A 22,135-nucleotide genomic window follows, 5' to 3' on the forward strand; every position below is an offset into this window, starting at 1 on the left:
CATGACCCGGGAGGCATAGGTGGACACAGACTCCTTTGGTTTGTGCAGCCCCCAACCTTCCTCAGTGAGGTTGGCCTCACCTCCGTGAGCACTCAGCACGCTGCTTGCAGGCTTCTCTGCAGAACTGGGGGGAGTAGGAGCCACGTTGCTGCGACCCATGGCGGAACGTCACACTCCCGAGTCCTCTGATGTGCAGGCCGGTAGCTGGTATTCCTCACCTATTCTGCTGGTGCTGTCACTGTGTACATATATTACTGATCCTGAGTTACATCCTGTATTATACTCCAGAGCTGCACTCACTATTCTGCTGGTGCAGTAACTGTGTACATACATTACATTACTGATCCTGAGTTACATCCTGTATTATACTCCAGAGCTGCACTCACTATTCTGCTGGTGCAGTCACTGTGTACATACATTACATTACTGATCCTGAGTTACATCCTGTATTATACTCCAGAGCTGCACTCACTATTCTGCTGTGGCACTGTGTACATACATTACTGATCCTGAGTTACATCCTGTATTATACTCCAGAGCTGCACTCACTATTCTGCTGGTGCAGTCACCGTATACATACATTACTGATCCTGAGTTACATCCTGTATTATACTCCAGAGCTGCACTCACTATTCTGCTGGTGCAGTAACTGTGTACATACATTACATTACTGATCCTGAGTTACATCCTGTATTATACTCCAGAGCTGCACTCACTATTCTGCTGTGTCACTGTGTACATACATTACTGATCCTGAGTTACCTCCTGTATTATACTCCAGAGCTGCACTCACTATTCTGCTGGTGCAGTCACTGTGTACATACATTACATTACTGATCCTGAGTTACATCCTGTATTATACTCCAGAGCTGCACTCACTATTCTGCTGGTGCAGTCACTGTGTACATACATTACATTACTGATCCTGAGTTACCTCCTGTATTATACTCCACAGCTTCACTCACTATTCTGCTGGTGCAGTCACTGTGTACATACATTACATTACTGATCCTGAGTTACATCCTATATTATACCCCAGAGCTGCACTCACTATTCTGCTGGTGCAGTCACTGAGTCACTGTGTACATACATTACATTACTGATCCTGAGTTACATTCTGTATTGTACTCCAGAGCTGCACTCACTATTCTGCTGGTGCAGTCACTGTGTACATACATTACATTACTGATCCTGAGTTACATCCTGTATTATACCCCAGAGCTGCACTCACTATTCTGCTGGTGCAGTCACTGTGTACATACATTACATTACTGATCCTGAGTTACATCCTGTATTATACCCCAGAGCTGCACTCACTATTCTACTGGAGCAGTCACTGTGTTCATACATTACATTACTGATCCTGAGTTACATCCTGTATTATACTCCAGAGCTGCACTCACTATTCTGCTGGTGCAGTCACTGTGTGCACACATTACTGATCCTGAGTTACATTCTGTATTATACTCCAGAGCTGCACTCACTATTCTGGTGCAGTCACTGTGTACATACATTACATTACTGATCCTGAGTTACATCCTGTATTATACTCCAGAGCTGCACTCACTATTCTGCTGGTGCAGTCACTGTGTACATACATTACATTACTGATCCTGAGTTACATCCTGTATTATACTCCAGAGCTGCACTCACTATTCTGCTGGTGCAGTCACTGTGTACATACATTACATTACTGATCCTGAGTTACATCCTGTATTATACTCCAGAGCTGCACTCACTACTCTGCTGGTGCAGTCATTGTGTACATACATTACTGATCCTGAGTTACCTCCTGTATTATACTCCAGAGCTGCACTCACTATTCTGCCGGTGCAGTCACTGTGTACATACATTACATTACTGATCCTGAGTTACCTCCTGTATTATACCCCAGAGCTGCACTCACTATTCTGCCGGTGCAGTTACTGTGTACATACATTACATTACTGATCCTGAGTTACATCCTGTATTAGGCCTCGTTCACACGTGGCGTTTTTTTTTGCGTTTCCGCTGCGGTTTTAACCGCGCCTTTTTGCCACGAAAACGCGAAAAATAAGCATCCCATGCATTCCTATGGGATTCCGCAATGCTGTGCTAATGCGGTTTTTTCCACAGCAGAATTGCTTCGCGGTAAAAAACGCTGCATGCTCATTAATTTTGCGGAATCGCGGCGATCCCGCACCCATAGGAATGCATTGTTCCGCTTATTTCCCGCATGTGGCTGTGCACAACATGCGAAAAGTAAGCAGAACAATTGCGGATGGTACCCACGGTCCGGAGGAGAGGAGACTGTCCTCCAGGCTCTGGGTACCATATCCCTGTAGAAAATAGAATTTAAAATAAAATATATTGTTATTCTCACCTTCCGGCGTCCCGCGCAGCCTTCCCGCCTCTCTCCACGCTCCCGATCCCAGTAAGCCTTTGCGAGTGATGACGTGCGAGAACGGACGTCATCGCGGTAATTGTCGCAAAGGATTACTGGGACCGGGAGCGTGGAGAGAGGCGGGAAGGCTGCGCGGGACGCCGGAAGGTGAGAATAACAATATTTTTTATTATTATTTACATTCTGTCTTTTACTACTGATGCTGCATAGGCCGCCTCAATAGTAAAAAGTTGGTCACACTCGTCAAACACTATGTTTGACGAGTGTGACCAACCTGTCAATCAGTTCTCCAAGCGATGCTCCAGATGGCTTGGAAACCGCTAGGGAATTTAAAATGCGATTTTCCCGCGGAATGGAATTCCAGCGTTCTCGCGGTAATTTCCGCCAGAGTTCCGCTACGTGTGAACCCAGCCTTATACTCCAGAGCTGCACTCACTATTCTGCCGATGCAGTCACTGACTGTACATACATTGCAGAGGGGAGGGGACCCTGTCCTTGCAGACTTACATTCTACGGGATAGTGGGGAAGAGGCAACAGGTTGGGGGTGCAGCAGCTCTGGTGGTGATGAGGCGGCAGAATGGTCATTGCAGGCTGTAAGCTTTCCTCAAAAGATGGGTTTTCAGGTTCCGTCTGATGGATCCGAGGGTGGTGGATAATCGAATGTGTTGAGGCATGGAATTCCAGAGATTATTTATTTATATAGCACCATTGATTCCATGGTGCTGTACATGAGAAGGGGTCACATACAAATTACAGATATCACTTACAGTAAACAAACTAACAATGACAGACTGATACAGAGGGGAGAGGACCCTGCCCTTGCGGGCTTACATGCTACAGGATGGTGGGGAATGGGGGATATTCGGGAGAAATCTTGGAGGCGGTTGTGTGAGGAACGAATAAGTGTGGAGGAGAGTTGGAGGTCTTGGGCGGATCGAAGATTACGTGAGGGAAGATATTGGGAGGTTAGTGCAGAGATATAGGGAGGGGAAAGGTTGTGGATGGCATTGTAGGTCAGTGTTAGTAGTTTGAACTGGATGCGTTGGGGATTTGGAAGCCAGTGGAGGGATTTGCAGTGGGGAGAGAGGGGAGTAGCGAAGAGAGAGGTGGATTAGTCGGGCAGCAGAGTTGAGGACAGAATGGAGTGATGCAAGAAAGTTAGCAGGGAGGCCACAGATGAGAGTGTTGCAGTAGTCAAGGCGGGAGATAATGAGGGCATGTACAAGAGTCTTAGTAGATTGAGGACTGAGGAAGGGACGGATTCTGGACATATTTTTAAGGTGGAGGCGACAGGAGGTGGCAAGAGATTGGACGTGTAGTTTGAAGGACAGGGCAGAGTCGAGAGTTACTCCGAGGCAGCGGATTTCAGGTGCGGGAGAGAGCGTGATGCCGTTTACGATAATAGATTGGGTAGGGAAGATACGTGAGAGGGAGGAAAGATGAGGAGTTCAGTTTTGTCTACGTTGAGTTTTAGGAAGCGAGAGGTGAAAAAGGAGGATATGGCTGATAGACACTCCGGGATTCTGGACAGCAGAGAGTTGACATCTGGGCCAGAGAGGTAAATCTGAGTGTCATCTGAATACAGGTGGTACTGGAAGCCATGGGACTTTATAAAGTTGTCCTAGGCCAAGGGTATAGATGGAAAAAAGTATGGGCCCCAGGACAGAGCCTTGGGGGACTCCAACAGAGAGAGGGCGGGATGAGGAGGTAGTGTGGGAGTGGGAAATGCTGAATGTGCGGTCAGAAAGATATGAGGCAATCCAGGACAGGGCAAAGTCTTTGATACCAAGGGAAGAAAGAATCTGTAGCAGTAGACAGCGGTCGGTCGGCTGTGTCGAAGGCAGAGGACAGGTTGAGGAGGAGGAGGATGGAGAACTGTATGTTAGCTTTGTCTGTAAGTCATTAGTAATTTTGTTCAGGGCAGTTTCAGTGGAGCAGTGGGAGCAGAAGCCAGATTGGGGATGTTGAGGAGGGAGTTAGATGAGCGGTGAGAGGAAAGCTGAGCATGGACATGCGGTTCAAGGAGTTTGGAAGCAAACGGGAGCAGTGATATGGGGCGATAGCTGGGCATAGCAGTTGGGTCAAGGTTTGATTTTTTTTTTGTGGATGGGTGTTATGGAGGCATGTTTGAAGGCAGAGGGGAAGGTACCAGAAGATAGGGATAGGTTGAAGAGATGGGTTAGGGCTGGGATGAGCATGTTAGTGAGGTTGGGGAGCAGGTGGGAAGGGATGGGGTCAAGTGCACAGGTTGTGAGGTGATTTGGAAAGATGAGTAAGCTCTCCTTCAGTGATGTTGGAGGGGGAGGTTATTAGGGTAGGGCCCAGGTCTGGTATGTGGAGCGGTTGGGGTGGTGGAACAGTAAAGGTTTGTCTTGTTTGGTCGATCTTGTTTTTGAAGTTGGTGGCAAAGTCCTCGGCAGAGATAAGGGGAATTGGAGGTGGCAGTGGTGGGCGGAGGAGAGAGTTAAATGTGCTGAACAGTTGTTTAGGGTTGTGGGATAATGAAGATACAAGGTTTGTGAAATAGGTCTGTTTAGCAGAGGTGAGGGCTGATTTGAAGCCAAGTGTAGCTTGTTTGAAAGCAGTGAAGTCGTCTGGCAGGTGTGTTTTCTTCCAACGCCGCTCCGCAACCCTGGATGCTTGTCGAAGTTTTTTGGTGAGGTTGTTGTGCCAGGGTTGCCTATTTGTCGCACTTTGCCATGCATGAGAGGGGCGACTGAGTCTATGGCTGATGTGAGGGTGGCATTATAGAAAGCAGTGGCAGTGTCCGTATCGTGGAGTGAAGATATGGAAGACAGAGGTAGAAGAGAGTCTAAGAGTGTGAGTGTCTAGGTGTGCGAGGTTTCTGCGAGGTTGTGCTAGTGGCTGGACAAGGGACAGGTAAGGAGGACAAGGATGAGAAGGTGAGTAGATGGTGGTCAGATAGGGGGAAGGGAGAGGTTGTGAGATTAGATAGGGAACAGAGGCGGGTGAAGATGAGGTCTAATGTATGTCCATCTGTGTGGGTGACTGTGGAGGACCACTGAGTAAGTCCAAAGGATGAGGTAAGTGACAGGAGTTTGGAGGCTGCTGGCTGGTGGGTGTCAATGGGGATGTTGAAGTCCCCTGTGATGATGGTGGTGATGTCAGCAGAGAGAAAGTGGAGGAGCCAGGTGGAAAATTGGTCGATGAAGGCAGTGGCTGAGCCCGGTGGTCGGTATATGACAGCCACTTGGAGATTAGCGGGAGAGTAGATATGGACAGAGTGAACCTCGAAAGAAGGGAGGATAAGGGAGGGTGGGGGGTGGATAGGGTTAAAGGAGCAGTTTTTAGAAAGAAGGAAACCCACTCCTTCACCATGTCTGTTGCCAGGGCGAGGAGTGTGGGTAAAGTGGAGGCCGCCGTAACTCAGTGCGGCAGGGGAGGCTGTGTCAGGGGGTGTCAGCCAGGTCTCAGTGAGGACCAGGAAGGAAAGTTTGCGGGAGGTAAAGAGGTCGTGGATCACGTGGAGCTTGTTGCAGATGGAGCGAGCATTCCAAAGTGCTCCAGAAACAGGGTACGGGAGGGAAGGGGTCAGTGGCACAGGTTTTAAGTGTGAGGGATTGCAGTAGTTTATCTTAGTGTGAGAAAGATAGGGGTGAGGATTAGTGGGATGTATTGGGGGGGGGGGCAGGATTGGGGGATATGTCACCAGCAGTGAGAAGAAGCAGAGAAAGGGAAAGAAGTGGGTGAGGGAGAGTGATCGTCTTGTATTATATGTTAGTAGGAGAGGTCTGAGGTTAAGGAGTATGTCTGCAGATGAAGCGAGGTGGGGGGGTAAGAGGGAGGGGGAGATTGTTATTTGGTTCGAGGATGCAGGGGTTTGGGGATAGCGAAGGAGAGTAAGAATAAGTGGAGCAAAAACGGTGATGGCAAATGTGAGCAAGGTGAAAGAGCAGGAAAAAAAACCACGTAAAATAAGAAAGCAGTGGTTATTCTTACCGTCTGACCGATTTCTGGACTATTTCTGGTATATTTCTCATGTATCACTTTAAAAGATGTCACATCTGACCTGCTCTCTTCAACTTATACCATTCAAATGTCCAAGAAATGAAGCCAGGTGAGTGAGAGAGGAGGAGGAGGAGAAGGAGGCTGGAGGACGGTTCACAGCAGGGGGCAATTAACAGATGGCAGTTAGTGGGACATTTGACTGGCATCAAAGCTGAAGAAAGAGGCAGGACAGGATGGACAGATAAGACTAGGGGTGAGGAGCATGGGCATATCAATATGCATACAGTAAGTTTGAAGTATGATACATGGAATTAAAGTCAGGGGAAAAACAGTACAGATGTACCAGTTAAAAAAACAGGATGAGGAATGCATGGGATTCAGGGGTGCAGTGGGTATTCTGGATTAAGATGATTCAGACGTACCATTCAAATATCCAAGAAATGAAGCCAGGTGAGTGAGAGAGGGAGGAGGAGGTTACATCCGGTAGATCTTTTATTATAAAAATGAAAAACATAAAAATAATAACAACAGAAACATAACAGGAATATCAGCCAGACAATACTCCGTATACTGAACACTGGTCCTGCCGCTCATTCTCTCCTGTCACACATATTATACATATATACAGAATAATTAATAATAACTTACACCTTCTGGTCCAGTCACCAACAAACTAATAACAAACAATAAAATAAACAAAGGCCGACATAATATATAATAACCAAACTACACAAATATATACAAGATTAAACTAAACACCCCACACACAAGCCCACCATTCCCAACCCCCGCACTGACCTGAGAGCTGGTCCTGCGTCTCAAGCCTAAGTCCATGTCCAATGTCCATAAACCCGATCAGGCAGTGCCAGTGTTTTCCCCCCAAACACCCCAGTGTCCCATAGTCCCACAAGATAAACCCACCACCCAACCTAACACCTACACCCAAATCTAGATCCCTATATACAATATATACAGAAATAAACACTACAACACCCACAAATCACAAAGCCCAAGTTCGGTGCCTGCAGCCCTACATCACTGTATACTGATCACAAAACAAAAATCTACAGTGTCAGCGGCAGCCCACCACCAGGAAAGGAGATGACCAGACTAGGGCACACTAAAAGAAAAGCCCCTCCAGAGGAGAACGGCCCTACATGTGCCCAGTCTCCCATACTCCAGAGAGCGCACCTTCACCAGGTCACCGAGTATGGTCCTAAACACATCGTCCACTGGGAGGATTTTCCGTTGCGTCGATACTAAGCACCACGTGTTCCACATGTGATACCTAACCACTGCGCTGACTAGAAATAATGTGCAGCGGTCCCGACCACCAAGGTCTCCGAATGCTCCATAGGCCCATTCCGTATAGGGGAGACTGGCCAGCCGAGACCAGCCAATGGAGGCGCCCACCCTGTTGTACACCTCTGTGCTGAAGGGACAATGAAGCAGGGAAGCAGGAAATGGTCCATGCTTTCCAGGACTGTACCACAATGCTCCCGAGGACAGTTCCTGTCCTCAGAGCTCCTACACTTCAGATTGTCCCTCATGCACAGTTTCCCATGGAAGCAGCGCCAAGACAAGTCCCAAAACTTCGAGGGGATCCTGATAGAATTCAAAAGATGCAAACCCACCCCAAGATCCCGACTTGGGCGATCCCTGAGCACCAGAGGCCTCTGGAAATGGGTCAACAGAACCCTATTGTCAAGGAGTTTCCTTGGCAGAGTCCCGATCTCCCACATTCCCAGACCCCAACGGCGAATTACCTTCAGAACCAAGGTAGCATAAGCCGGAAGATGTCCATGCGGTGTGCGAAGATCCTTCACTTGCCCACCTGTCTCCCATTCCTGGAAGAAAGGCTGAAACCATCCCCTACAGGAGAATACCCACGGAGGAGCCCTCTCTTTCCAGAGGTTTGCAATATTGATCTTAATGAAGGTATCCACAAGGAATACCACAGGGTTGACCATACCCACCCCTCCTAGTCTCCTCGTACGGTAAGTAACCTCCCTCTTGACCAGGTTCAGTCTATTTCCCCATAACAGTTGGAAGAACAAACTGTAGACCCGAGTCCAGAGAGACTCCGGCAAGATGCACACACTGCCCAGATAAATCAGTAAAGGGAGCCGGTAAGTTTTGATGAGGTTTACCCTTTCCCTGAGGGTCAAAGACCAACCCTTCCATTGGTTCACACTCAGAGTGCTGTGTGCTGTAACCTGGAACAGAGCAATGCTGGGCCTCCGAAAGGAGCCAGAGTGCAAATTTCACCATCCGATTAAACAGCACCTTTGCCAGAAACTTCCTGTCTGCATTGAGAAGCGCTATGGGACGCCAATTCCCAATGCACGATGGGTCCCTACCCTTAGACAAGATGATCAGGGCAGACCTCCTCAATGGCTTTGGCAGAGTGTGCCCAAGGAAAGACACTCATTGAATACCTCAGTCCAGAGGGGAACGAAAGTGTCCTTAAAGGTCATATAAAACTCAGATGTTAAGCAATCTGGACCGGGCAATTTTTTTTGGGCAAGCCCTTCAATCGCCAACTTAACTTTCTCTTCCCTGATCATCTCTGTCAAAATGTCAAGAGAGGGGTTTACCCCTGGTTTGGGAACGGCTTCAGACAGAAAAGCAGACATCTCATCCCAATCAAGATCCCTCTTCCCCAAGAGGTGAGAGTAGAAGGATCTGACCACCTCCAGGATCCCTGATCTGGATCGCCTCAAGAACCCCGTCGTGTCGACCAGTCCTGTAACCACTTTACTATTCACTGACATCTTGCAGTTTCTGTAAGGGTTGGGCGAGCGGTCCTTCCCGTAATCCTTCTCAAAAACCAAAGATGTGTGTCTATTGTACTGACACCTCATGAGCAAAGATTTCACTCTGGAGATCTCGCGGCTACCTCCAGTTGAGACAAGACCCTGATACAGGCGGTACCTGTTCAAACTCCTGAGGCTCGAGACCTGGCAGAAGAATCTCGCCACCCTTTTCTTCAACATCTCCCACCACTCTGACTTACTACTACAAAGATCCAGTAAGGGTACCTGGCTCTGAAGAAAATACTCAAAGGACTGTCTTATGTCCGCTTCTTCCAAGAGAGACGAATTGAGCCTCCAAAAGCCTCTTCCCATCCGGATGGTCTCTGTAACATTCAGAGAAAACAAAATTAAACAGTGGTCGGAGAACTCCACCTCAACAACAGACACTGCTGAAGAGATTCCTCCTTTAAATAAAACCTATCTATTCTGGATCTACAGTTACCTCTATGATAGGTTAACCCCTCGTGGCCTGGGGTGTACCGAATGTGGACATCCACCAGGCGAGCCTCACTAGCTATACTATTAAGGGCGACGTTATCATAAGTCAGCTTGTCTCTGGAACCTCCTCTATCTCGGGGCCTCGTGACAGTATTGAAGTCCCCACCAAAGACAACCAGCCGCAAGAGACCAATAGGAAGGCCCGAGTCTCCACTCCCTCTTGGCTTTAAACACATCTGCCATGTTTGGCAGCCTGGTCTCTTGCAAAAAGAAAATGTCAGCTTCAACACGGCTGAGAAAATCAAAGGCCGCAAATCTGGCTGTATTTGACTTTATGCTGGCGACTTTAATGGACACCAGCGTCAACGGAGTGGGTACCACCATCTTTGGTGAGATGGCTTTCTTCTTCCCACTCCCCTTATCCTCTGCCTCAGAGGAGGAATTCTTCCCCTTCTTTAACGACACAATGGTGTCTATTCCCACGATTTTTCTTTTTGTCATCTTCGTCTCCGGACTCTGGGCCAGTCCCTACCTCCAAGGACCTTACATTCCCAGAAGAAGGAGACTTGGTACCCCCTGTAAGCTCCGCCAAAGCCGGAACCTCACCCTCAGCTTCCTCCTCAGAGGAAGAGATGTTCCCCTTCCAGTGAACCCTTCCTGGGACCCTAGGAGGTAGCGACCATGCTATTTTAGAATTTTGGATAACTAGAGGAGGAAGACCTGTGAAGACTCAGACGTCAAGGTTAGATTTCAGAAAGGCAGATTTTAAGGGATTCAGAAAGAGAATTGGAGGGATCCAATGGCTTGATATCCTTAAAGACAAAAATGTCCAGGAAGGATGGGAAATCTTGAAAAATCAAATTCTCAAAGCACAATTGTTAACAATTCCGAAAAGAGGGAAGAATAGGAAGCATTTAAGGAAGCCAGGATGGATGAACACAGAACTTAAGCACATGCTAAAAAGGAAGAAAAAGATATTGATAAAATGGAAAGAGGGAGGCATATCTAAAGAAGAATATAATGCTGTCTGCAGAACCTGCAGGGCACAAATCAGATTATCTAAAGCTGACAAAGAATTGAGGCTTGCAAGAGATGTCAAAAGCAATAATAAAGGATTTTGGGGATATGTCAAAAGTAAAAGAAAAGTCAAAGATGCTGTAGGATTTTTACAGGATGAAAATGATGAAATGGTAAGACAGGATGTTGAGAAGGCCGAACTTTTAAATTCCTATTTTGCATCTGTTTTCTCTCAGAAAGGAAATGTAACATCAACTGTTATTCACTGTCCTATTAAGGGAATAGAAGAATCCAGGATATCTATAAACAAAAAGATAGTGAGGAAACACTTAGCTTACCTAAATGAATTCAAGTCTCCAGGTCCAGATGAATTACACCCCAGAGTACTGAAGGAGATAGCAGAAGAAATTTTTGAACCCCTCTCCATAATCTTTGAAAATTCTTGGAGAACAGGAGAAGTCCCAGAAGACTGGAGAAGAGCAAATGTTCCTATCTTCAAAAAGGGGAAGAAGGTGGACCCAGGCAGCTATAGGCCGGTGAGTCTGACTTCTATACCAGGAAAGATCTTTGAACAAATTATTAAACAACATTTATGTCAGTACCTGGATAAGAATGAAGTGATTAAACAGAGTCAGCATGGGTTTGTAACTAATAAGTCATGTCAGACTAACTTAATTTCCTTCTATGACGGAATCACTGATTGGGTGGATCAAGGAAATGCTGTAGATATAGTATATCTTGACTTCAGCAAAGCATTTGACAAAGTCTCTCATACAATCCTTATTGAAAAAATGACTAAGTATGGAATGGACAAGGCAACTGTTAGGTGGATTCATAACTGGCTTAGTGATCGGACCCAAAGAGTGGTCGTAAATGGCTGCACATCCAGTTGGAAGAAGGTCTCAAGTGGGGTACCACAGGGCTCTGTCCTGGGCCCTGTATTGTTCAACATCTTTATCAACGATTTAGATGAAGGAATTGAGGGTAAACTGATTAAATTTGCTGATGACACAAAGCTAGGAGGGATAGCTAATACTAGAGAAGAGAGAGAGAGGATTCAAAAAGATATAAATAAACTGGAGAAGTGGGCAGCAACTAACAGAATGGTTTTTGACAGGGAGAAATGCAAAGTACTACATCTGGGCAATAAAAATGTAAAAAGCATATACAGAATGGGAGGAATAGGGCTAAGCAACAGCACATGTGAAAAAGACTTGGGTATACTAATAGATCACAGACTGAATATGAGTCAACAGTGTGATGCAGCAGCAAAAAAGGCAAATGCAGTTCTAGGATGTATTAACAGAAGCATACAGTCTAGATCACGTGAAGTCATTATTTCCCTCTACTCTTTGGTCAGACCTCATCTGGAATATTGTGTCCAGTTTTGGGCACCACATTTTTAAAAAGACATCAACAAACTGGAGCAAGTTCAGAAAAGAGCAACCAGAATGGTGACCGGTCTGCAAACCCTGTCTTATGAGGAAAGGTTGCAGGATTTGGGATTGTTTAGTTTGCAAAAGAGAAGACTGAGAGGAGACTTGATAGCTGTCTACAAATATCTAAAGGGCTGTCACATTGTAGAAGGATCAACTTTATTCTCATTTGCACACGGAAAGACTAGAAGCAATGGTATGAAACTGAATGGGAGGAGACACAGATTAGATATTAGAAAAAACTTTTTGACAGAGTGATCAATGAGTGGAACAAGCTGCCACGAGAAGTGGCGAGTTCTCCTTCAATGGAAGTCTTCAAACAGAGGCTGGACAGACATCTGACTGGGATGATTTAGCGAATCCTGCTTTGAGCAGGGGGTTGGACCAGATGGCCCAGGAGGTCCCTTCCAACTCTACAGGGCGGCACGGTGGCTCACTGGTTCAGTGGCTCAGTGGTTAGGGTTCGAATCCCACCAAGGACAACATCTGCAAGGAGTTTGTATGTTCTCCCCGTGTTTGCGTGGGTTTCCTCCAGGTACTCCGGTTTCCTCCAACATTCTAAAGACATACTAATAGGGAATTTAGATTGTGAGCCCCATCGGGGACAGTGATGGTAATGTGTGCAAACTGTAAAGCGCTGCGGAATATGTTAGCGCCATATAAAAATAAAGATTATTATTACGATTCTGTGATTCAAGGGCTTGGAACCGGTTAGAAAGACCAACCAGAGGGGAGTCAGTTTTTCCTTCCTTAGGTACCTTGGTCAGAGCGGGAGATGTTTTATCTCCCTTCTATCTCTTTTTGGTGCCAAGCTTACGCTTGTCCTTTAGCCACTGCCTATTATCCTCATCCATACTTTCATAATGGGAGGATTCAGAGGCAGTGGCAGTTTCCTCCCTGTGGATCCTCCTGACCTCCTTATCCAACTCATCATCCCTCGTGGCCTCAGCAGCAAGACTGGCATCCAGGAAAGGGGTCACCTCAGTAGCCCGGGCTCGCCCAGCTCCCTCTCCTGTCTGCGCTTGTCTAGACACCTCAGCTGGGCAGGCGTCTTTTTATTGCTTTTCCTCCTTGGCCCCTCAGCTCCATTACCCCTGCTAGTCCCTTCCCCAGAAGAATCAGCCTCACGGCTTTCTCCCACCGGGGTCACGACTGCATTAGTAAAGGAGCGAGGACAACGGCTGAATGGGTGACCTAAGTCACCACACAGGTGGCACCTAATCTCCACACAAGATGCAGCAAGATGGCCGATATCCCTAATATCGCTGCACTTGTGACAGAGCTTCGGTTGCCCCTGGTAGAAGACCTGGATACAATCCCTACCCAGGAAGGCAGATGGTGGAATGTGGGCAACCGTACCACCTGAACGCTTAAGTTTTACCATAAACGTCCAGGCCCCTGACCAGATACCATACTCGTCACGGTTTTTCTTTGGCATCTCCACCACTTCTCCATATCTGCCAAGCCATGTCATGATGTCATAACAAGAAAGCGACTCGTTACAGGTCATCACGGTCACTTTCTTGACTTGATTTTGGTGAGACACCGCCTGGATGGCTCATTTTTTGCCAATTCAATTCGACCAGAAGAGCTCAAGCCCCTCTGGCCGAACAAAGCTGACATCAAACTCTGGTGTGGAATAGGGATGTATCAAGGCATAGATGTCAATAGCCTTGAAGCCCATCTTCAGCAGGAGCTCCACAACCTTAGACCTTGGAGGACACGCATCACTGCCCCTCCACCGAAGACGGACCACATTCCTACGCACACTACCTGTCCCGGCTGTCAGGAGGGACCACACTGTATTTCCCCTATTTTGCTCTCGGAAGGCCCCAAGGCCATGCCTCTCTATCCAGAAGGATAGATCAACCTCTCGACCCTTTACCATTAGTGATCTCTCCCCCTTCTTTAGAGCCTCCAGGAGACACCACTGCAACATGCGGTTCCCAGAGCTTGGAGATGAGGAGGACGCCCTACTTCCCCGGAGGTGAAAGTGGCATAACTTCTGATGGGTTCTGCTACCACCGGGGGGGCAACCGGACCAGTGACCACATTAACGCCAACAGTATCACTATTACCCACCTCCATAACACCCTCACTCTCCACCAAATCAGCAACTACACCACTAGACAAAGAAATTTCCTTATCCACACCTCCCACTACATTCTTTCCTGCTGGACCAGTGACAACAGGGGGTGACATTTTGACCTCCGCATCATAAGGCACAAGGGGCTCAGTCTCCTCCACAAAAGTGGAGGCGACCTCACCCCTGGACTTACATGTGCCCTCCACATCATCAGTTGGTAATTTTCTTTGCTTCACTAGGCGCCGCTGATCTTTTGCCGCTGATCCTTTATATTCAAATTCAAAGAAGCTTTATTGGCAGGACTAAATACACATTAGTTTTGCCAAAGCAAGTGTACAAAAGGTAATGGGGATTGGGACTGTAGGGATGTTGGATAGGGGCTGTAGGAAAGGTGGATGGGGCAGATCCAGAATGGGGCTATAGAAGTCCATGGCATAGGGAAAGTGGATGGGGGGGATGGGGGGTCAGATCCAGGATGGGGCTATAGAAGTCCATGGCATAGGGAAGGTGGATGGGGCAGATCCAGGGTGGGGCTATGGAAGTCCATGGCATAGGGAAGGTGGATGGGGGGATGGGGCAGATCCAGGGTGGGGCTATAGAGGTCCAAGGCATAGGGAAGGTGGATGGGGGCAGTATCTTATTGACCAGCGGCGCCAACACAGAATAGGATTTTGGGAGGATCGGAACGCCCAGCTCCGACAGCCCCCTCACACTGCAGCCGCTTCTCAACTAAGTGATCAGTGGCAACAGCATTCAGGGGCGCCGAGGCTACCAGAGCTGCCCCCGATACTGGGCCGCTCCTCCCTCCCACTGAGGAGCGCACCACAGCTTCGTGGCCTAGCCGTATACCCGCCGCCGGGCCACCCTCACTGTCCAGCCTCTCGGCTGATGCACCTGCTGCTACATCCCCGCTACTACAAGCAGGGACAGAGCTCTGCACCTCACTACCATGCTCTGTACTCTCCCCGCGCCTTTGCACCGGATCCACAGCAGAACGCGGGCTGGGCTGGGCAATGGAGCTTATGCAGCAAGCTGACCCTGCAGCTGACTCAGGGGGTACAGGGAGAGGGCATATACAAAACTCACCGCTTCCTGGAACTTTGGATTGGTGGTCTTTGCCTTTCTCTTCTGGCCCCCAGGTGCCTCCTCTGGTAAATGACTTATCATAGGGACAGCAGGTAATCCGCAGCCCGGGGCTTAGACACCTGAGCAGCAACAGCGAGACAGAACAATAAAATGTATATAGAAAACAAATGAGAACACAATGACACAATGACAGCGGCTTACCACAGGAGAGCGGACGTGTCCAGTCTGTCATGGAAGCAGCGGACTCTTGCCTCGAGTGCATATTACCCACACGGCCGCTCTCTCTTTACTAGAACCTTCTGCAGATCTCCTCCATGTGCTGGGAGAGACGGCGCTTCCTACCCAGCAGAAGACAGGACCCCCGGGTCTCCCCCATGGACCTCCCTAATCAGACGTGGAGCCCCCATACCCGAACCAACCGAGGAGTAATGTGAGGGGAGAACACGCAGGAAACCCGCGGAGACAGAGACATTAATGGATCCATCCAGTAACATGGCGCGGAATGTACCTGACCACAATCTGGCAGGCGCAGAACTGTATAAGGATTGCGCCTCTGACTGTGGAGCCCATCTAACAACAACAATACAAGACTGCCAGTGCCCAGTCCCCCCCTCACACCAATACCCTTGGTGATGCACTAATTGGGATGACCCCGCCGGCCAATGGTTCTTAAAGGGGAAGTGTTATAATAATTGTAATAAAGTTCTTTCTTTTCTGTGCATGTGTGTGTATATATATATATACACGTGTGTGAGTATATATATATGTGCATCCACAGTATATATGCACACATGACTGCATATGCCATTTATTTTGCCTAGACTTTGAAACTCTTTTTAGCTTACGTATTGTGAACATATGGGTGTTACCTTTGGGTGTTACTTTTTGTGAACGTTAGCTGGCTTGCCTTATCTTGGACGATTTCTAATTGGAACATAAAAAATCTCTCACATTTGGTGCGATGGCCGGGAATCCAACACCTTTCCCTCACCGGTGAGTACTGTAATCCGTCCACGGGGGAGTCTGGAACTCCTTAAGTAAGTCCTCCGCCTTGACATTAGGCGTCAACAGGGGCATTACCAGTTATCCCGGTCAGAGGGAAAGTGACGGATTTCGTATAGTCTAAGGATCTCTGGGAATCGTCTGTATCTGAATACAGGTAAGAACATTTAATAATTTTCATTATATTCGGTAACCTCGTTAATCCAGTATGAATGTTATTCTTGGAATTGAATGGGGACTGTGATTGTAGACGTTTCCAATTGGGGTTTGTGAGAGGCTCCTGTAAGTTGGAAGTTTACATGCAATTGGAGTTATAAGAACTCCTGTAAGTTGCTAAGCTCCATAGTGTATGGGGTTTGTTTGTTCTTGTAAAATATTCCGAAGAATAATAGTAATCTTTATTTATTTATTTTTTTTGAATGGGTACAAAGCCAGTGTGAGAAGGCTACTGTGGAATAAAAAACTCAGTGTGCACGTTAAATTGATCTAGATGGGAGGATTGAGGGAGATTCTCGTTAGATATAAGAGAATACTATCCTGCTATACCACTTTCCATTAATTCCTGAAAATCACCTGAAGGGTTAATAAACTACCTGTTTTTAAAAAAATGGGCTACTAAGGCGTTAAGGAATCCGGTATAAGATGAATTCTTGCCGGTATTCTGTTTTGTCTTCTGTACTTTGTTGAATGTTGTTTTCTGTTAAGTGTGCTGTTTTGTCTGTCTTTTAAAATGACATAGAACTAAAACGCCATAAATATATGTTTTATGTTACACATGAGACTCCTTGAATGTTATCTTGAGTGAATGTAAATGAGGGAGTCCAGTAGGCGTGGTCAACAGTCATGTGTGGACTGGAGACAAATCATAGGTTATTATAGTGGTATAAATCACCTAGGTACACGACACCTGATTCCCATAGAGAATATTCTATGTTGTTATGTTATATGTTTTTCTTTTAATAGCACAGAGTGACTGAACCCTCCTCGTTTAAAAAGTGGACACAAAGTCAGATTTGTGGCGGTCAAATGGGACCTTATCACGATCACTGAGGAGTTAGTAGAGTCCGCGCCGGTGGTGCTCTGAATACCTGATATTAAGAACGGGAACGTCTCTGGATATAAAGAGGCGGCGTCATTGGACTTTATCTCAGCACTTCAGGAATAGGAGTACGAGGGAACTTTAATAATCTCTTGTCTTATATGTCTCTGTGTACGTGTGTATGTCCAGTCCCTAACTGTGGAAGCTGTTGTTCGTTGTGAGTATGTGTATCAGTCATATCAGTGACCATAGCCCTTGGGGACTTTCATGTTTGTTACACTGTGTTGTCATACTAGGCCCTTACAGCCTTACAGGCCTTCATTGGACGGAGGTGGCAAGATATAGAGATACAAGCTGGTAAATACCTAGGACATGGTGTAATCAGTGAGGATTATTTAGATCCTGGATATTAGTAGCAGTAATTGAATTGTTGCTATTGGTTTTTTATCTTCTTGTTGATATATGAATTCCACTGATATTTGTCAAACTTCTTATCAGTGGGTAAAAACCCATTGTGCTCCAGGGTTTATATTGTGTATAGTCCTCATCTTGTTGTTTGTCTTTTTGTGTTTAAGAATTTTACGTAACATCCTTACAGGACGTAGGCCCACAGATATATAGATCTTGTCCTCATTGTAAGGCAGAATTGTTATTGACCATTTCATCTGAAGGCTGGAAAGTTATTAAGATTGTACCAAGCAGGTATCCCTGGAATGAGACTGGATATGGTCCTTTCTCATCAGGTGCCCAGAGAGAACAGTCTTCAGATCAGATGTGCAATGTGTCCTTATTGGTAACTTATAACAAATAGAGAGTAAACATTGTATATCGCTGACATTGTCTTTTTAGTCTTGACAAACTAGGAGAAGGCACCACCCAGAGCACACAGTCCTGAGGTGGGGAGATAATCTGTGAGCAGGAGGATTGTTGTGGAATGTGGTTGTGGTTTGAGATAAGAAGGGGCCACTAGGAGACCCTGAATGTGTCCCCGGACAGATGGGTTGTATTTGATGATAAACTTAGTTTCATAAAATGTGAAAATTTGGTACAAGAAAGGTGTAATGAGAGGAAATATTTAATTTGGCTAAAGTAGGAATACATTTATAACATTTATAAAACACTGTATTTCCAGAAGTAACCGTCCTTGTGGGAAGCCATGAGGTCACTTTTCTTGTTGATTCAGGAGCCACTAGAACCTTTGTCCATCCAGAAGAGATACCGACTCTTGGACTGTCTGCTGCCTGCATAATGGTAAAAGGAGCAAGTGGTAAGACACAGAGAACCATTGTCTACACCTGTGGAGACGCCGGGCCCTCGGCACAGGTAAAAGTGCAATTACACAAATTATATTATCGGCTCTGTGGGAGGGATATGATGCAAGCCCTGAGCCTGGGAATAATTCCTACTGCTGCTGGACTATAGGTGAAATCCATGGCTGAGACAATGGTGATCCAGGGGTATAGAGAATCTAGATATTATTACAGTCTAGATCTAATAACTGCAGGACCATCCTTTATTACTGAGTCCTTCATCAAGGAAGCAATAGATAAAGGTATACAAATGTAGATGTTCACACACCTGAAGAACTACACTGCTCCTTGTACTACAGGTATTTCAGGGGTCCTGATGTAAAATATGAGAATTTTCATGCTCTAGATTGTTCTTTGCACAACATATACTGGGATTATAAAGGGAACTGTGCCGTCAGGTGTAAACTGTCAGAACAAATTAAATTGTTGGTTTTTTCTTTTTAGAGGCACCGTGCCACATGTTTCCCTCTCCAGATGTAAAGGTAGAACATGGAAATTCCTTGGTGATTTTGTTGGAGTGTAAGGAAAGTAACGATGGGAGGATTTGGGTGATGGCTCATTTTACAATGCCAGACAGCAGGCATGTTCACAAGTACTGAAGTGGAACACCATTTCTAAACCCAGTGTCCACCTGCAGCGAGGCGGGGGAACGAGTGAGAAATGCTGATTCTTTCCCACAATTAGAGGAAGAATTGACCACATACCCAGAATCTTTGTGGTCCTCATGACCTGCAGAGGTGGGATTGATAAAAGGGGTGATTATACCCTGTCCAGCTCACCTTGTAACACAACCTTGTTTCCAGTAGGGAGGGCGCCCCCATCTGTAAGCGAGGCTGTGATTCCAAGAGCCCCCACAGTGCCGGACCCCCATACTCTGCTGAATGGCTGGAGGCCGGAACATAAGGTCTTTACAGTGATGTCAGTAATGTCTTCTTCAGCATCCTGGTACATCCAGAGAGCCAGGTTTGGTTTGTATTCACATATAAGGGGAGCAGGTATACATCCACCGGAATCCCACAAGGGAACGGTGAATCACCTACTATTGTTTCCAGGTAAAATCGGCTAACCTAGCTCAATGTGAGTCACCAGAAGGAGCCAGATGCTCTTATATGTGGATGACATGCTATCGGCATTTAAAAAAAAAAATTGGTAACAAAAGGGGTTATCTTTAAAGATGACCTATATGTATAAACTGCCCAGTGACCTCCTAAGATATGTCACAGTATTGAGCCATGGCATAAGCTATGTCTCAACAGGAGGGAGGGTAGAGGTCATATCTTACGTATTTAGGATGTATGGCTTTACTAACTATTAAAAATGTTTGTTTAATCTGCATTATTTGTGCAAAAATAATTCCTAAGGGAACCTGAGACCAGAGAGAGGACAATGTCCTCACCCTGAATACTTATTCCAACACATTTGTATGGATTTTATGGAACAAGTGTAAGGGAAAAAGTCCGGCCTTGTTATTATGGATGCTTTCAGCAGGTGGATTGAAGCTGTCCACCCTGGTGCATTAATGGTACTGAAGGCCCTTCTAAAGGAAGTCATACCCAGATTTGGGGTTCCAGAAAATATATAGTAAACTAAGTAATGTTATTATTACCTAAAACATTGTCAATTGAGTTGGGAAACCGCTGTGCCTGTCATCCTCAGTCAGCCGGACTGGTTGGGAGACACAGTGGGAGCTTGAAAAATAAGTTGACAAAGACCATGCAGGAAACAGGAAAAATTGGTTGTACTGTCTCCTATTGATTGTACTAAATATGTATGTCACACGGACATCGGTAGTGCTGACAGGCTTTGAAGTCATATACGGGAGACCTTTTCTCTTACCTCAGCTGAAACCCTTTAGAAGGATAGATGAGGAAGGTGATTGCACATTAGCAGAATATATGGCTAAGATATTAACTCACAAAGAAGTTTCTACTCGTAGTTTTGTTCCAGGAAAACCCACTAACAAAACCTGAGATCGTGAAACCTGCAGACTGGGTCCTTGTGAAACTGATAAAGAAGAGACACCAGCACCACCGTAAGTGAGAAGGTCCTTACCAAGTCCTGTGGACTTCTCCTACTGCGGTCAAGATTCTTGGATCCATCTCTCATACTGTAAACTTGTCAGACAGGTAGGAACAGAGTAGGATCTGACCTGCTTGTCAAAGTCCAGCTACAAAGGGGGATTTTCCACAAGGGAAAGCTTGTCTCAAACTGGTGAAGTCTCCCATTCATCCCCCTACCCGGACAAGACGGTCAGATCTAGGATGTGTACATCAAGGTTAGTCACAGGTATATTCTTCGTGACCATAGTGATGGGAGATTGGAGGGTGATAGACCCAGCAGGAGAGGAAAGTCCAGGGTGGTAGAATGGTTTCAGATTTAGGACTTTGAATCTTACTTTTGAAATCGGACAGGAGGCCGCCATGTTAGTGGATTTCTGTCTGTTGTATAAATGATACAGAGACAGGGAACAAGCTGTGAAACTAGCAGTCTGATAAGTATGTTTGTGTTATGAGCTCTAATAGCAGAGGGGATGTATGTGTGACTGGAGTAAAGCAGCATGGACAACTGCAGCCCGAGACTATAGGTATAAGCCTTATGGCTACATAGATTTAAAGCCTGATTCCCCAATAGGAAAAAGGAGATCCCCTTACACAAATAAGAATAATTGTAATCAGCTACTGAGAACTGTAAAGAAACCCTAAGATGAGGGATCAAAGGTTATAGGAGCTGATATGTCAGGAACAGACCCAATAGGACATTTCTATATAGAAGTTCAGAATAATAGCATACATAGACCCAAGGAAGATATGTCAGAGAGAACCATAACAGAGTCCATAGGGTTCATAGATTGTCTAACCTAACTTATGAAGATAAACTAGCTCTAGAGAGAGGCTGTGAGGAGAATGAATGGTTAGAATGGCTTAAATACATTGCAGAAAGCTTAAAAAAATTAAGTTATATAGTAAAACTTATGTCTGCTCAGAAAGTGAAGGAAAATATAAAATGTTATCATTTTTATTTCCTCCTCTTGAGAAACCGGATATTCCACCACAGGTGATTGCTAATCCTGGTAATTATACTTGTTCTAGTCTTCCAGGGCATGGGCACGACTTCGGAGAGCTCCAAGGCGACTCTTGTAGAGAACGGATCATTGTCTCCCACAGGGCCAAGTACTCAGCCATATGGTCAGACCACACTACCCTGAGAGCGGATATATGGTGGTTATGCGGTGATAAAAGGATAAGAGCCAGACTACCACATGGTTCCCGAGGGGATTGTGCGGTGGTCCAGCCAATGATGACGTTCCACCTGTTGTCAACAGGGATATGGCCAAAGGTACGTAGTGGAAGAGACAGAAGCGTGAAACTCCGCAAGGATCCTTCCATTCTAGTATCTACAGAGATGACACTGGAGTTCCCAGGGGAGTGACCGACGAGTACAAGGCTAGAAACCAGGTAGCAGCCTGGTGGGAATCCATAATCTGGTGGGTGATTATAAAAAATGAATGTAGATTGGATAAACTACTTATACTATAACCAGCAGAGATTTGGT

The 22,135-nt window shown here is 46.2% G+C and overlaps 1 long non-coding RNA gene across 1 annotated transcript in view; it reads right to left on the reverse strand.

The window, feature by feature from the left end:
• Positions 1 to 15,406, reverse strand: part of LOC141054873 (uncharacterized) — a 50,563-nt gene extending 35,157 nt beyond the window's left edge. The window contains exons 1-2 of the long non-coding RNA XR_012221426.1: positions 15,233 to 15,406; positions 9,395 to 9,492 (exon numbers count right to left, since the gene is read on the reverse strand). This is a non-coding gene — a long non-coding RNA (uncharacterized lncRNA). The remainder of the gene's footprint in view (positions 1 to 9,394; positions 9,493 to 15,232) is intronic.
• Between the last annotated feature and the right edge of the window lie 6,729 nt (positions 15,407 to 22,135).

This window comes from Dendrobates tinctorius, unplaced genomic scaffold (genome assembly GCF_039654945.1).
Source record: "Dendrobates tinctorius isolate UK_male_01 unplaced genomic scaffold, ASM3965494v1 ptg000179l, whole genome shotgun sequence".
NCBI lineage: Eukaryota > Metazoa > Chordata > Amphibia > Anura > Dendrobatidae > Dendrobates > Dendrobates tinctorius.